The sequence below is a fragment of the Maniola hyperantus genome, chromosome 12, assembly GCF_902806685.2.
Source record: "Maniola hyperantus chromosome 12, iAphHyp1.2, whole genome shotgun sequence".
In the NCBI taxonomy this organism is placed as follows: domain Eukaryota; kingdom Metazoa; phylum Arthropoda; class Insecta; order Lepidoptera; family Nymphalidae; genus Maniola; species Maniola hyperantus.
Genome location: NC_048547.1, coordinates 556,264 through 573,189, shown reverse-complemented (window position 1 = coordinate 573,189; position 16,926 = coordinate 556,264). Strand labels below are relative to the sequence as shown.

The 16,926-nt window shown below is 38.1% G+C and overlaps 1 protein-coding gene across 1 annotated transcript in view; it reads right to left on the bottom strand.

Moving 5' to 3' along the window:
• Positions 1 to 16,926, bottom strand: part of LOC117987053 (lachesin-like) — a 77,448-nt gene that overhangs the window by 60,275 nt on the left and 247 nt on the right. The gene's annotated exons all lie outside the window — the stretch shown is intronic.

Genomic DNA, 16,926 nt, shown 5'->3' with positions numbered 1-16,926 from the left:
CAACAAAGAAATAATAATCAAATCCTCTTCACTGTCGCTCATCTTGCGACGTTGTTGCTCGTACGCGAACGGGTGTAAAAGTGACGCGCAAGTGACGCGAGGTGCCGCGTACTGAAGTTGTAGTGCGGTAGGCACCGTCGAGCGGCCTGAGGTGAAGCGTTCTGCAGTCGGACTGAAGCGCCGCGCCGCGCCGCTCAGGTGCGTACGAACCTTTAATATTATATTCTGTTCTCGAATATTGAAAACGCTTTACTTTAAGTATATTTAATTTTTGTGTTTCAGAGAGAATGTTAAACAGCTAGTTCGGTTTATTTTGAGTTTTTCCTCAAGAGAATTAGAGAATGTTGGTCATGTTATTGACAATAATAAGTATTATTTATGATCTGATGCCTGCGACTTCATCCACGTGGATTTACATATTTCAAAATCCCGCGGGAACTCTTTGATTTTCCGGAATGAAAATATATGTTAATCCAGGGTATAATCTATCTCCATTCCAAATTTCATCCAAATCAATTCAGCCGTTTTTGCGTGATTAAATAACAAACATCCACACACTTTCATTCAAGGCATTCCGAACCAGTGGTAGATGCATCCGACTATTCGAAAGTACTTGTAAAAGTTTATTCGAATAAAAAAGATTTTTATTTTAATTTTTTTACTTTATTTTCACATTTATAATATTAGTAGGACTAATAGATGATGTCTATGAAGAAAAACTAAGTTGATCGATGTTTAAGATAAGCAAGAAAACTGAAGTGGTAATGGGCATCACCAGCCCATTTCCACTTAGTTTTTTTGCTTGCCTTATAACATCGATTACCTTAGTTTAGTTCTTTAGGAACTGAGGCATTCTTTTATGGCAACATTATGCGACAGTCAGACAACATTATTAACCTAGCCTTTGGCTGCAATCAGACCTCCTGATGATGATGATGATGCAGCCTAAGATGGAGCGCCTAGTAGATACCCATATTAAAAGTAAAAGTCGCAGGCATAATCTAGTGTTAAAATATGCCTGACTTATCCCATGATTACGATTTCCATTAACAAGTTAGCGCGTTGTCGTTCACTCAGCGTTCACTCAGAGTTCACTCAGAGTTCATTCCACGTTCATTCACGCAATGAGTTGGAATGGAAAGCGAGGGTGCGTCGACTCGGAGCGGCCTATCGCTTATCTTTATACACGAATGCTTCATGAACTTTATACGTTAGATTATCCATATTTCCTTATATTTGACTAGCGACCCGCCCCAGCTTCACACGGGTAGCTTATTTATTACAATTTCGTAGGGTCTCTAATTTTTTGAAAATAAAATATAGCCTATGTCACTCAGGATTAATGTAGCTTTCTAGTGGTGAAATAATTTTCAAAATCGGTTCAATCAATCTTCTAGACAAGCGCTCTGCATCTTAGGCTATTATTATTACTATATTATCATTATTATTTTTAGAAATTGGAAATCATATTATATAATTATATTTTATGAATTATGATGCATCGTTTGCAAAATCGTTGTAATGGCAAATCTTTTAATTATCACTCAATGAATCCTCCAAATTAACCTATTCCAGCCCAAAGTCACAACATTTGAACATCACGAAGCGAGCACAGTGTACGTGACATTTGTACAAATTGCTGTTATTGCTATTGCTGTTATTACTTGGAACAAATCGGAGCTTAAATTACAATAGCCATTAATTCCACAGGTACGCTTTATGGAACTGATACGCAACTTATTTGACTTATCAGCTACGCTACGTGATTTGATTGTGGTACAAGTTTTAGGTAGAAGCGGTGACTCGTAGATTAGGAAGATTTTTTAAAATCTATATAATATTATGTATATAAAAGGAAAAGCTGACTGACTGACTGATTGATCTATCAACGCACAGCTCATACTACTGGACGGATCGAGCTGAAATTTGGCATGCAGATAGCTATTATGACGACCTATTAGGAAGCGGACGTCCTAACGATGTGGCGACACTTATTATTTTCACTTATTACCCGGTAAAAATCACGCTCAATCACGCAAAGTAATCTGTTTCCAACCAAAACTCTATGTCCCAAAAACCAGATCACCAATTGCGCCATCGCCCATCGGTCAAGAGTGATTGCTCGTCGCAGCGGCCGCCTCTCCCGCTGCGAATTGATCGCTTCCATTCCGCTATTGATGTGTTCTGCCGCCGCCGCTTTATAATGCTCATTCCCAAATTAATTTAGATGTTCACTACCTAATTTACAACCTATAATCTATCTTAAATTCTTCCCGTTCTATACTTATTGTTGCAGTACTTACCTATGTTTTCCTCACAACTAACTTATTTCTAGTTAATACCTAATCGTTGTAGCTAGGCACTGAGGACAAACCTCTTTTTACACTAAGCTTTTTGAATTGTATTTTGATTTGATAATAAAAAAAAGATCACCTTACCATTTTAGCCTTAGGTTTAAGGCACATTGCGGTGGAATCCGTGCATCATAAAGTTCGGCATTTGGCCGCCTGCTATAATCACTAGACAATATCAATGAACTCCTATTTACTGTTCATCCCCAAATTTTTCTCAAAATCCTCAATTAACCCCTCAAATGTTTTTAATTTCTGCTCGTAAAATAGCTGAATTTCGTGGTGTTTTTAGGGTTCTTACTTATAATTACTACCTAAGCCTTCGCTGTCCGTCCGTCTGTCTGTCAGTGGGCTTTATCTCGTGAATCGTAATAGGTAGATCAATAAATAAATGATTTGTATTGTTACAATTTTCACAGATTGTGTATTCTTATTGCCGCTATAGCAGCAAGTAATAAAAAATTTGAAATGAGTTCCATGAAAATTTAAAAAATTAAAAATGTTATTTCTTGAACTATGGTACCTACGGAACCCTTCGTGTGTGAGTCCGACTCGCAATTAGCCGCAACATACCTACACAATGTGACTTCAATAAAAAATCAATTTATGATCGTGCAAGCTCAGTTCGCCATTCGTAAAAACTAAAAAAAACTTTAAATTAGCAGCAATTCATATTATAAGACAACTAGTTTATTCCTGCGACTTCGCGTGGATTACACAAAATTTCAAACCCGTGAGAGGGAACCCTTAGGGGTTGAATTTTCAAAAATCCTTTCTTATACTACCTGCATGCCAAATTTCAGCCCGATCCGTCCAGTAGTTTGAGCTGTGCGTTGATAAATCTGTCAGTCAGTCAGTCACCTTTTCCTTTTATATATTTAGACTAGCTTATGCTCGCGACTTTGTCCGCGTGGACTACACAAATTTCAAACCCCTATTTCACCCCCTTAGGGGTTGAATATTCAAAAATCCTTTCTTAGCGGATGCCTACGTCATAATAGCTTTCTGCTTGCCTAATTTGAGCCCGATCCGTCCAGTAGTTTGAGCTGTGCGTTGATAGATCAGTCAGTCAGTCAGTCAGTCAGACACCTTTTCCTTTTATATATTTAGATAAAGATAATACATTCTAAGATAGTATAGCAGCAAGAAGTATAGGCTAAATACACGCCAGCATCCAGCAGATGTACACAATTTTTCCCACAAATACAACCATTCGTCATGCGTCAGCCGCAACGGATGAAGTCAGTGGCCAAATAAACACTGGCAATATTTATCAAAAGAGCCCGCATTGTTATTGTACAGGCAACATTCATAAAGGGAGACGGAGGGAACCCATTTACCAAATCACATACAAAAATAATACGATTTCGGGGTATATTAAAAGTGCTTTTGCCTTTATTTTGGTTATGGAGTGGGTTCCTTATGTTTGCGGAGCTGAACCGCTGTTACTTCACTTAGGAGGCACTTAGAGGCAACTTAACTTAGGTAAGGCAGTCATGAAGTATTTTGCCAGTATTTTTTCTCTGTGTAATGCAATAAGTTGCTTTTTGGATCTGTAATTTTGTGTACCTACTTTGTTATATATTTTGTTCTTACTTTTATGTATTTTATCTCTCTATTTTAAATAAAATCATCGTTATTATCATCAACAACGCATTGCCAATTTACTACTGAGCATGGGTCTCTTTTCAGAATGAGAAGGATTCGGCTATTGTCCACCACGCCGATTGCCAAGCGCGGATTGGTAGACTTCACACATCTTCCTTTTCCTTCCTTTCCCTCGTGATGTTTTCCGTCATACTTAAGCAAATAATATTTAATTGTTTAAAGAAATTTAGGATTCCTTTTTCTTCCTGTAGACTTGGAAAACTTTTGTATAAAATATGCACTGTAGTTACATAAGCAAAACTGGCTTATTAGGTTTTTTATTCAGACACAAGTAAGCCCTTGACTGCAATCTCACCTGGTGGTTAGTGATGATGCAATCTAAGATAGAAGCGGGCTAATCTGGGGGTAGGTATAGCAGTTTTTATTAAACCCATACCTACCCCTTTGGTTTCTACACGACATCCTGTTAGAACGTTAATCACCTGGTGGCACGGCTTTGCCGGTAGGGTGGTAACTAGCCACGGCCGAAGCCAGATCTGGACAAGAGAAAATTTTAAAATTAGAAAATTTCGAATTTCCAATCCCGGAAATTGAACCTGGGACCTCCCCACTGCGTCTGGGAGGTCGTCAGATTACTGGGTACTAAATAGTTCGCAAACTGAAAACCAGGACGGCTTCTCCTGGGCTTGCAATGAAAGATGGCGAAACTTTGCCACTTTGAGCGATCACCTGCCAATTAACTTGGAGTGCTCTGAGCTCCTTATTGACTTCATCTTTCCACTTAAGTTTGACTGAGGCATTGAAAGAAAAGTCTTGACTCCTGACTCACCAACATGCAACGCACAGCCCAAATATTTGAACCTAGAAAGCTGAAATATTGCAGAGGTTTCTTTTATAAAGTAGACAAAGAATCAGACCGGATTTTTCTGAAAAAAAACACACACACCTACCTAACACACATCTACCTAACATTTTATGCTGTTCAAATCTATCATAACACTCTTTTTTGATATTATTAAAATAAAAGATTTTAATGGAACCTAGCTTAAACTGTCATACTTACTTAAAAGAGCGGCGAGAGCTTGGTGGCAAAAATTATTTTGTAGAACGAAATACTCAAAACAATATTGTTACTTTAGTAACGGATTCTTTGAAACAGTTCTGGAATGGAAATCCCATACTCGAGCTGACGGAACTAATTTTAACTTTTAATTGTAAAAACAAAACAGTACAAGTGGTAAAGCCAAACCGAATCCCTTTTGTTTCAAGATAAAAGCCGCGGGCAAACAAAATTTCACGTAATACGCCTTGTTTCCTCGCTCAACCCTAAAAAGTCCTTCGTCAAAACGCTCGTGCCCGACCCTTCCTCTGTTCGCTAAATCACCAGTCATTTCACAGCGGTTTATGGAAAAATTGCTGTCTCTGGAATACTAAAGCCGGCCTCGAACTTGCAGTTTCGCATTTGGAATTCAGAAACTGACTTCGGGATCTTAAAACCGGGCGTTTGTCTCATAATATATTATATTGCTACACAAAATAAAAATAGATTTATGATTTTAGGCTTGTTTTATTACGTGGTTTAACGACATATTATTATGTAAATGTAAAAACTTATGTAAAAAAAAACCTAGTGATAATTCATTATTTTATTGTGTTTATTGTTTTCTTGCGTATACCGACTATAACGGTTGCAAGTTTCTATTAAACTGAGCTTAACATCTATGGGTAACAACGAAAAACAGACAGGCAGTGACGTCAATTTTATTTTCTTCCACTTGCTCGGAATTTGCTACTTTCCTGAAGAAACGATGTCATTACAGAGGACTGCTATTCGGGTCTTCACTGGCCGCACGTCAACAATTTCCAAGAGGACTAATGGAAATTGCTGGACAGTTTCATACTGATGACGAGGTTCTTTATGGTGTAGACTAAAATAAATTGAGTTTTTTAGGTACACGATTTTATTAATATTCTGACTTATATGTTAACAAAATCGTATCTATTATATACTACTTTTTTAAATTAATTTTTCAATAGTTTTTATTTATTTAATTAGGTATTATATACTTTTTTATCATTATTGTTTCTTTATAATTTTTATTTTTTTTCAAATTTTGTAATGATTTTTACATTCTAATTTTTTTACAGATATACAATACACATTTTCATATGAATTAAAGCTTTGTTTCTTCTATTAATTATTGTTTCCTCGCAATTGGAAAACTATACAATTCTCGGCCGAAATTAGCGATTACCAACCTCGTTTAGTTTTAAAGGACGAGGCGTCTGGGCAGTCCTCGGCTTTGCCTCGGCCTTCCTATAATACTCGGCCAATAATCGCTTTATTTCAGGCCTGGAATGTAATGTACTATTATGCCCGTTTTTTCACATTTCCAACCCTTTCTCTGTTCGTTAAATCACCCGTCAATTTGCAACGGTTTATGGAAAAATCGTCGCCCGTCGCCGTCTCCCGAACGCTAACATCTCTGTGTTTGCGCGCGACGTGACAATTTGAATCGAACCATTACTGCAAGGAACAGAAAGTGTCGGAGTCCGCATTCCTGCAGGGATTTGCGCAATTTCCCACCTTTACGACAATGTTTTATTCGTCGGCGAAATTGCTTTCGTTTTGCAGCTTTATGCCCGTTTGATTTTAGTACGCCGGTTTTAAAATTTTCTGCAAGTGTTACAAGAAAAATACAATCGTTTTATTTTTAGTGTGACTCTTGGAATCGAGGGACAATCCTAGATAGAATTTGCTATAGCTAATACAATGCCATTTTACTTATGGTTAGTTTTGTTGAAATCGATTTTTCTTTTAGAATATTTTAATTTATAATTTAAAACCATGCGAGTCAGTTTTTTCAAACAGTTATTAAATAACGCAATATCATAAATCCATACTTAATATTATAAATGCGAAAGTGTGTCCGTCTGTCTGTCTGCTAGCCTTTCACGGTTCATCCGTTCAACCGATTTTGACGAAATTTAGTACAGCGAAAGCTTGCATCCCGGGGAAGGACATAGGCAACTTTTTATCCCGGAAAATCCAAGAGTTCCCACGGGATTTTTAAAAACCTAAATCCACGCGGATGAAGTCGCGGGCATTACTAGTCTAAATATATAAAAGGAAAAGGTGACTGACTGACTGACTGACTGACTGACTGACTGACTGACTGATCTATCAACGCACAGCTCAAACTACTGGACGGATCGGGCTGGCATGCAGATAGCTATTATGACGTAGGCATCCGCTGAGAAAGGATTTTTGAAAATTCAACTCCTAAGGGGGTGAAATAGGGTTTTGAAATTTTGTAGTCCACGCGGACGAAGTCGCGAGCATAAGCTAGTAAGTATATAAAATGTTTACCTTACCGCCCTGCAAAATTAGATGCCCAAAAGATTGATTGATTCAACTTATTCACACCGGCTTAAAAAAAGGAAGGCTAATATTGTTACGTCATAACTCAGCACTCAGCAGCGAAATGAGAGATATCCGGCAGCTAAATTAAACGTCGCTCCGCCATCAATCATCGCGGTGGTTTTAAGAGACTGACTTCCGGTACATTTTGAGCCTCAATAGCTCAACTGGTAAAGGAGTGGACTGAAAACCGAAAGGTCGACGGTTCAAACCCCGCCCGTTGCACTATTGTCGTACCTACTCCTAGCACAAGCTTCACGCTTAGTTGGAGAGGAAAAAGGGGAATATTAGTCATTTAACATGGCTAATGTTTTTTTTTTTTTTTAAAAAAAAATTTACCTACTTGTAGCTTGAAAGTGACTCTTGGAATTGGGTATTTGACTACATCAAAAATCATTATTTCTCAGTGATTACTGCAGAACATTCATCATCATCATCATCATCAACCAATAGTCGTCCACTGCTGGACATAGGTCTCTTGTAGGGACTTCCACACGCCACACGTCTTGCGCTGCCTGCATCCAGCGGCGCAAGCGACCCTGCGACTCATCTGATGTCGTCCGTCCACCTAGTGGGGGGTCTTCCAACGCTGCGCCTTCCGGTGCGAGGTCGCCATTCCAGCACCTTGGGACCCCAACGTCTATCGGTTGTACGAACTATGTGCCCTGCCCATTGCCACTTCAGCATCGCAACCCGTTGAGCTATGTCGGTTACTCTAGTTCTCCTACGGATCTCCTCATTTCTAATTTGATTACGTAGAGAAACTCCAAGCATAGCTCTCTCCATTGCCCGCTGAGTGACGCTGAAGAACAAGGGAGAAAATATTGCAAAATACGTAAAATTCACGCCCTTTGAGAGTTTTTCATAATGTTCTCAATATTCAAAAGTGTGTAAAGTCTGCCAATCAACACTTTGCTGGCTTGGCAGACTTGGCTACCTTAGAGAATAGAATAGATATCATAGTTAGCAGGAAAATAGTAGCTGCCTGAAGCAGATCTTAAAAAGTGTCTCATCATCATCATCATCATGTTCAACCCTTCGCCGGCTTACTAATGAGAACGGGTCTCTTTTTAGTAAATTATAACACAGAAAAGTTGAATAAAATGAATGCTCAATAATAATATTAGATTAGATCTATAAATTTAAAATAGAATATTGACAAAGTTCACTTGACAAAAGCAATATTTAATATTTTATTTCTTCCAAAAGTAATACCATTCATCTATACCTTTGTGAATTACATGATTCTCAATAAAATATTTGAAAAAAGATTCAGTATTTCTATTTATTACTCTACAACAGAGGGCAAAATCGTCGTTGAAAAAATGTTTAGTTAGTAATTCTTGCGCCAATTTTACGTCAACTCGCTTATCGAGAGCGGTCCTTTATTCTGCTTCTTTATATTGCGAGTGAAAGCCTCTTTCACTAATATTTTGTTTATTGTAAGAATTACGTGACCTCAAAATATTCGCTAGAGGGTAGGTACCTACAAGAATTTTTTATTAGGTTTATTTTAGTAGCTCAAATTGTTCTAAAATTCAAAATTCAAATAATTTATTCAAAATCAGTACATAATGCGAAAGTGTGTTTGTTTTTTGGATTATTGGTTTATTGGTTTGTCCTTCAATCACGTTGCAACGGTGCAACGGATTGACGTGATTTTTTGCATGGGTATTGATAACGACCTGGAGAGTGACATAGGCTACTTTTTATCCCGGAAAATCAAAGAGTTCCTACGAGATTTTTAAAAACCTTATTCCACACGGACGAAGTCGCGGGAATCAGCTAGTAGGTAATAAATTACTCTTTTTGATTGTCATTTGTTGGATTTGTAAGATGTAGTGGTGATAATTATTACGCAAACTTAAAACTAAAGCTACGAGGGTTTCAAACACGTCCAGGTCTGAGAAGAGCCCACAACAAACAAAGCCGGGTATTCTTTTTATTATCTTTTTAGTATTCTATAGACTTAAACGTGACTCTAACACAATGCTATTACTTACCAAGTACACCATAAACATCATCAACCCACCATCATCTCGACTCGACATTATTAGTAACAGGGTCCTTTTACCCTTTGGGTACGGAACCCTAAAAATGTTGCCTAAATGCACGTCTGAAAGTTTTCCATAATGTTCTCAATTGGGTGAAGTTTCTGCACTTCCTCAGCGCACTTGACCAGCGTGGTAGACTATGGCCAAACCCTTCTTTCTCACTCTCAGAGGAGACCCGCGGGTTGATTACGTAAAACGTTGCAGTAGCGACAGCAACGCAACAGCAGTAGTAATGCGACAGTTCATTTGCTGTCTCTCTTCTTCTTATTTTGCTTTGTGGTTATTGCTGTCTCTCTCTAGCCGCTGTTACGAGATACGTAATCACCCCCGCCGTGCTCTGCAGTGAGCCGGCCATGGGTTGATCATGATGATGATGTATGACAAAATGGCTTACAAACTAAGACGAAGCGGATATAAGAGCAACGGAACTACGGCTTTTGTGTGTAACACATACATAATTAGAGTATTGTGCGTCGCTAAGTTCCACATAATAGGCTCCCATTTTACCCTTTGTGTACGGAACCCTAAAAATGTTGCCTAAATGCACGTCCGAGAGTTTTCCATAATGTTCTTACCCCTTCCAAGTTAGCCCGCTTCCATCTTAGACTGCATCGTCACTTACCACCAGGTGAGATTGCAGTCAAGGGCTAAAATGTATCTGAATAAAAAAAATAAAAGTTCTCTAAGGTGTGTGAAGTCTACCAATCCGCACATTTGGCCAGCGTGGTAGACCCGTGCTCTGCAGTGAGCCGGCGATGAGTTGATCATGATGATGATGTATAACAAAATGGCATACAAACTAACACGAATCACGCACCGTGGGAAGCCAATATACGAGCAACGGAACTACGGCTTTTGTGTGTTACACATACATAATTAGAGTATTGTGCGTCGCTAAGTTCCACGAACAAAGACTAAAAGCCCATCATATCAGTATGAAATATGATAGCGAAAGCGTATTGCCGTGCCGTATTGTGGTAGGTAGGTACGTCTTAAGTCTCGCGGATCATTGAACGCGACCCTGTGATGTCGCATTATCCAGAAGCCTTTGAAAACAGATGACAACGGCTTTCATCTCCCTTTATGATACGGTCAGATTTATTGTGAGTATCTACTTTACTCACAGCTGTTGTACTCCTAGAATTACTTAGGTACTTAAGGAGGTAATATGCTTTTAGAAATAGAAAAAGAAACATTTTTTATATACATCAGTACCCTTATTATATCAGTACCTACTACCTACCCTTATTATAAATGCAAAAGTGTGTTTGTTTCTTGGTTTGTCCTTCAATCACGTCGCAACGGTGCAACGGATTGCCGTGATTTTTTGCATGGGTAAGACCTGGAGAGTAACATAGGCTAGATTTTATCCCGGAAAATCAAAGAGTTCCGCCGGGATTTTTAAAAAACCTAATTCCACGCGGACGAAGTCGCGGGCATAAGTTAGTAACTAATAAATAGGTAATAGGAAAGAAAGCCATAAGGTCAGTTTCGGATAAGGGGTCCGTGATGTAATCAGAAGTCGTGACCAAAGTTATTGAATACGTGGCCACGGACAATAGCACGAACCGAATATATTTGACCCCAAAAGGACATTTCAAAACCTTTTACGAAAAGTTTCTTGTAATAGAAACAAATAAGGTTTCTGAATTTTGATTAGAATTCACCGCAGGTTGTTTTTGTGATTTTACTTCATCTATTCAACCCGTGATCAAATCAGAAATTAATGAAAAAATAAATAAACAAATTAGTAGTTTTTGAGGTAGGTTCGATCTTCCAAAACGACGGTAATATTGACCGAGACGTGAACAATGGATGAAATGGCGACAGGTCTCAGGTGTTACATGCGACCCGCAAATGCCCCTTAAACTTAAGGGGAAAATCTATAAAACAGTCGTTAGACCTGTCACATTGTATGGTTCAGAATGTTGGGCGGTAAAAGGGACGGATGAAAGGAGAGTACATGCGACTGAAATGCGAATGTTGAGATGGATGTGTGGTGTGACAAGGATGGATAAGATAAGGAATGAGGGGTATAAGGGGTAGTTTGAAAGTAGCGCCAGTGGTAGAAAAGATGAGGGGTAATAGGCTGGCATGGTATGGGCATATAATGCGGAGAGAAGAAAGTCATGTCACTAGAAGAATGTTAAGTATGCATGTGGAAGGAAAAAAGAGGAGAGGACGACCAAAGAAAAGGTGGATAGATTGCGTGAAAGAGGATATGCGTGAAAAAGAGGTGGATAATACGTTGACGAATGACAGGAATGAGTGGAAGAAGAAGACATGTTGTGCCGACCCCACGTAGCGTGGGATAAGGTAAGGAAGAAGAAGAAGTAGTTTTTGAGGCCAAAACTTGATTCTTTGAACATCCGAAATGTCTCTCAACACCACTTTTGGGACGCATATCGCCTTAACGCTTGTTAAAGCTTGTCTGTTTTGGCAGTATTTTATAGGAACATGAGAGGTTGGTGCGTAATGCGTATATTTACACTCATGTTCGCCATATATCAGGATTCAGGACTAGATCGAAAACAGGCAGTAATTTATCTCCACCCTAATCGAACAAAATGGCCTCTCCGCCAACACCCCCCTACTCGGATAACCACATCAATTGTTCACTTCGGTGCTTCGTTAAATAAATTAGTGCCCAATTGATTCTTCACGCTCATCTGTTCTTTTCTTAATTTACTCTAGGAGCGTTCAAGAGCTATTGGTTTTATTATAAAACTAGCTGTCCCGGCGAACTTTGTACCGCCTAACAGTCGATTCTTTTTCGGGATTTTTTTTAATTTTTTTCTCCGTAACCATCCCCGTATTTCAAGGAATATTATGAAAAAAGAATTAGCGAAATCGGTTTAGCTGTTCTCGAGATTTGCGACCAGCAACACATTCAACGATTCATTTTTATATATAGAGATTTATTGATACAATGACAAACCTCTTATTGACTGTTTCTACCCCGTCTTTCTATCAATTTCACGAGTTCACGACATCGTATACCTTATTGTTGACGATTCATTAACTATTTATAGTGGTTTTCTAGAGGTTAGTCCAATTTGGCTGGGCAGTGTTCAAGAAGCTTCGAGATTTTTTCTGGTTCCAAATTCCTCAGTACTTACAGACCTGTCTTCGAACAGTGCGTTGCCAGTGATGTAATATGGATCCCAGACCACTGGTTGCTAACTATGGGGCTCATAAGAAAGCTCAATCACTCAGCAGGCGATGGAGAAAAATTAACTTGGAGTTTCTCTACGTTGTCAAATCAGAAATAAAGAAAACCAGAGTAACTGATATAGCCCAACGGATTGCAAAGCTGAGGTGACAATGGGCGCGGTACACCGTCAGATGTTGGGGTCCCAAGGTGTTAGAATGGTGACCTCTCACCGGCAAGCACAGCGTTGGAAGAATTCCACTAGTAGACAGACAACATTAAACGAATTGTTCAGGGCCAGACTTGGGCGCGTTTCGAACCCTCGTGTTCGCATAAAAATTATAACCACTATTATCATCTTACAAATGCAACAACCGACTATCAAAACGTGTAATTTATTACTTACTAGATGATGCCCGCGACTTCGTCCGCGTGGATTTAGGTTTTAGAAAATCTCATGGGAACTCTTTAATTTTCCGGGATAAAAAGTAGCCTATGTCCTTCCCCGGGATGCGAGCTATCTCTGTACCAAATTTCGTCAAAATTGATTGAACGGTTGAGCCGTGAAAAGCTAGCAGACAGACAGACAGACACACTTTCGCATTTATAATATTAGTATGGATTTTGAATAAACTATTTGATTTGGGAGCCGCTGGTTTTAGGAGATGAAAGAGCTACAAGAGACCTATGTCCAGCTGTGGACGTCTATCGGTTGATAATGATGACGATAAGGGGTTTTCCAACAGCGATTAGGACTTCGGTTTCCAATTAGACGGATCCGGAGTTCCTCTAACTTCTAACCTTTAAAAGTTATGTGCGTTTTAAGCAAAAAATATCACTAGATTTAACGATGACGGAAAATATCATAAAAAGACTTGCACGAGTAAGAGTTTTCCATGATATTTTTAAAGGTCTGTGAAGTAATGCAACTGGCCTGCGTGGTGGACTATAGCTTAAAGCCTTTATTGCCTTCATTTATCTACAAATATATTTTATTCATTTCCTTTGTCCTGTTTTAGATAGAGACAATTTTGATACAATATTTCTTATCAGATATTGTTTATTCCTCTCTTGTGGTAGCTCAAGCGTGAAATTACATTTATTACATTATTGTTTTCAAATATATTTCGATTTCTATGCCGCATATTACATTTTTCCGTTAAGTACCCTTATATTATAAAGTACTAGCTGATGCCCGCGACTTCGTCCGCGTGGAATTATGTTTTTTAAAAATCCCGTGGGCACTCTTTGATTTCCCGGGATAAAAAGTTGCCTATGTCACTCTCCAGGTCTTTATCTATACCTCCTGTATAACGGACGGTTATACACCCTACATAACGGTCCTTTGGCAACTACGAAACTACTAAAACACTAGTGTTTTAGGGTTCCGTAGGTGATCTATATCATTGCCCTCCCTTTAGCAATCAACTATGACAGAGTCCCCGTTATCTCATATTCACAAATAATATCGAAGACTTATATCCCAATGGATATCGAACTTAATCCAATTTAGACGAGCTCGTGATATCAAAGGGGAATAAAAGGATTTGGGGAAATTCCCCCCTTTTCCTTTCTTGCTGATATAGATTGTAAGTGATCTCGTTCAAGGGGAATTTGGTACTTACTTGGAGGATTAAATTACTAAGTATCTTTATTTATTTTAAAAAGGTCAAATTAGCAAATTGTTTTCTAGGGTCCCGTACCAGAAGGGTGCCTATGGCATCCTATTACTAAGACTCCGCTGTCCGTCCGTCCGTCCGTCTTACATATTGTCAGCAGACGGTATCTCGTGAATCGTAATTGGTAGGATAGATTTCACAAAATGTGTATTTCTATTGCCTCTTTTTCTGTTAGCAGTTAGAGTAGGTATATATGAGACATGGTTCCAGCGCAATAGCAATTTGCGGGACTTGTCACTAAATGACATGTCACTTGATTAATTCAAATAAACAGTAGGTAAACGAGGATACAAAAGGACAGTTTTCACTCCGGACGTTGTGCTCGTACCCTCGTAAGGAGGTCCTGAGGGAACGCCTAAACTTAACTACACTTTGAAGTGCTTGTCCGAATTATTTATCTTCTCTCTACTCTACGAAGTACGAACTAAGATATTTTTACGTAACTTTTCCACTTTTAATGGTTGACATTTTCCCAATGCTGTATTTGTTTTGTAAGTTTTTTAATAAATAATAATGCATTTTTGCTCTATGTGTCATATTCTATCATGTTATAAATAGATACCTTTAGAATAAGGACTAAAATCGTACTTTTGTGTTGACACATTGAGCAAAAATTGAGCATTGAGTGAGTTCTCAATTTCTAAAAATAAATAAACAAATACATACTCATTTATTTATTTAGTTGTTCGGACGGCGAATTTGTACCGGACTATACATATTAGTTTTGTAAAGTGGTGATAGTAAAAAGAATAACCGGCTCAGTTTGTTGTGGGCTCTCAGACCTGGGCGCGTTTGGAACACTCGTAGCTTTTAGTTCGCGTAATAAGAAATTATCACCTCTATATCATCTTACAAATCCAACAACCTACCATCAATAAATGTAATTTATTACCTACTAGCTGATGCCCGCGACTTCGTACGCGTGGATTTAGGTTTTTAAAAATCCCGTGAAAACTCTTTGATTTTCCGGGATAAAAAGTAGCCTGTGTCTCTCTCCAGGTCGTTAAACCCTTGCAAAAAATCACGTCGATCCGTTGCTACGTTGCGACGTGATTTAAGAACAAACCAACAAACCAACAAACAAACACACTTTCACATTTATATAATAGGGGTAGTGATTGTGAATAAATTATTTGAATTTGAAATCGCATCGTGTAATGTAAAAACAGATTTTGAGTGTAAAAATTTGGACAAGCTCTTGAGAGAGTCTTTAACTTTTATTCACCGTCAGACGTCGCCCCCCCAGGACCCTCCGGGGGGGGGGGATAATAGAACTTCTGGAGTGGAAGTCATTCCTTCTTGAATTACTTTTCTTCAGTGAAATGCTGAATTTCTGGGAAAATGAGTAAAAGAAGTACTGTTGGAAAGATAAAACATAGTTTTTGGCAACAACAAAAAAATATTGTTCAACTCCCGTATTAATGTCTCTTATTAAAAATGCGAAAGTGTGTTTGTTTGTTGGTTTGTTGGTTTGTCCTTCAATCACGTCTCAACCGAGAAACGGATCGACGTGATTTTTTGCATGGGAATAGTCAAAGACCAGGAAAGTGACATAGGCTACTTTTTATCCCAGAAAATTAAAGAGTTCCCACGGGATTTTCAAAAACCTAAATTCACGCGTACGAAGTCGCGGGCATCAACTAGTAAACCAATAAACCAACAAACAAACACATTTTCGCATTTATAATAAGGGTACTGATTTGGAATAAATTGTTTGATTTTGATTTTGATTTTATGCGCACAGAAATGTTTCCAGGCGGGTTGAGCAGCCATGTTGGCACTCAAAGATTTGATATATCAAGGGACGAAACGTAATAGGTGTCCGTAAACTGACTAACTTACTTTACTCGTCGCAACAGACCCCTCGGCGACAGTCCTGAAGGACTTTTGGAATAATGATCCGTGTTATATTAATAGGGGATAGTTTCTCCACTTTTCTATCTCTTGATTATAATAATATGATGTCGTCTTTGGCACAGCGGTTGGCGCTGTTAGTGGTAGGTCCCGGGTTTGATTCCGGCCAAGGCAAGTAACATTTCTAGATTCAAGAGTTACGTTGTAGTAAGTAAGGGGGTCAAGTAAAGGGGCTGAAATAATAATTATACCTACTCCTATTTTTACATAAATTAGTAAACTAATCAAAAATTAAAGTAGGTAAGAATGAAATAATAATCCGATCTTATTAAAAATAAATAAATATAAAAGAAAGATAACAAAGAATCGATTTTATTAAATTTATAATATTAAAAACAACATCCAAATATATATATTACTGTTACAGTTTTATTATAAGTATTGATTGTCTACATAACAAGTAGGTGCCTACTTATAATCTTTCTCCTAATTACCTACTTAGTCATGTTTTATGAAACGTTAATTTATTCGTATTCTATTCATTTATTTGTACTTAATATTTTTTATGTTAAGTAGGTAGGTACCACAAATTATATTTGCTAGTTAAAGAACTTAATCCTAAACCTATATATATTTAAAAAAAATTAAACACTACGACAATATTTGCACAGAAAATTATATCCTACTACATTTTTTAAAATATTTTGGAGCACCCAATTTATATCTAAGCTGTGCCCAAGTGTAGGTATAAAAGAGATCCATCAACTGCCACTTCACGTACAATAAATAATTCATGAAAATATATAAC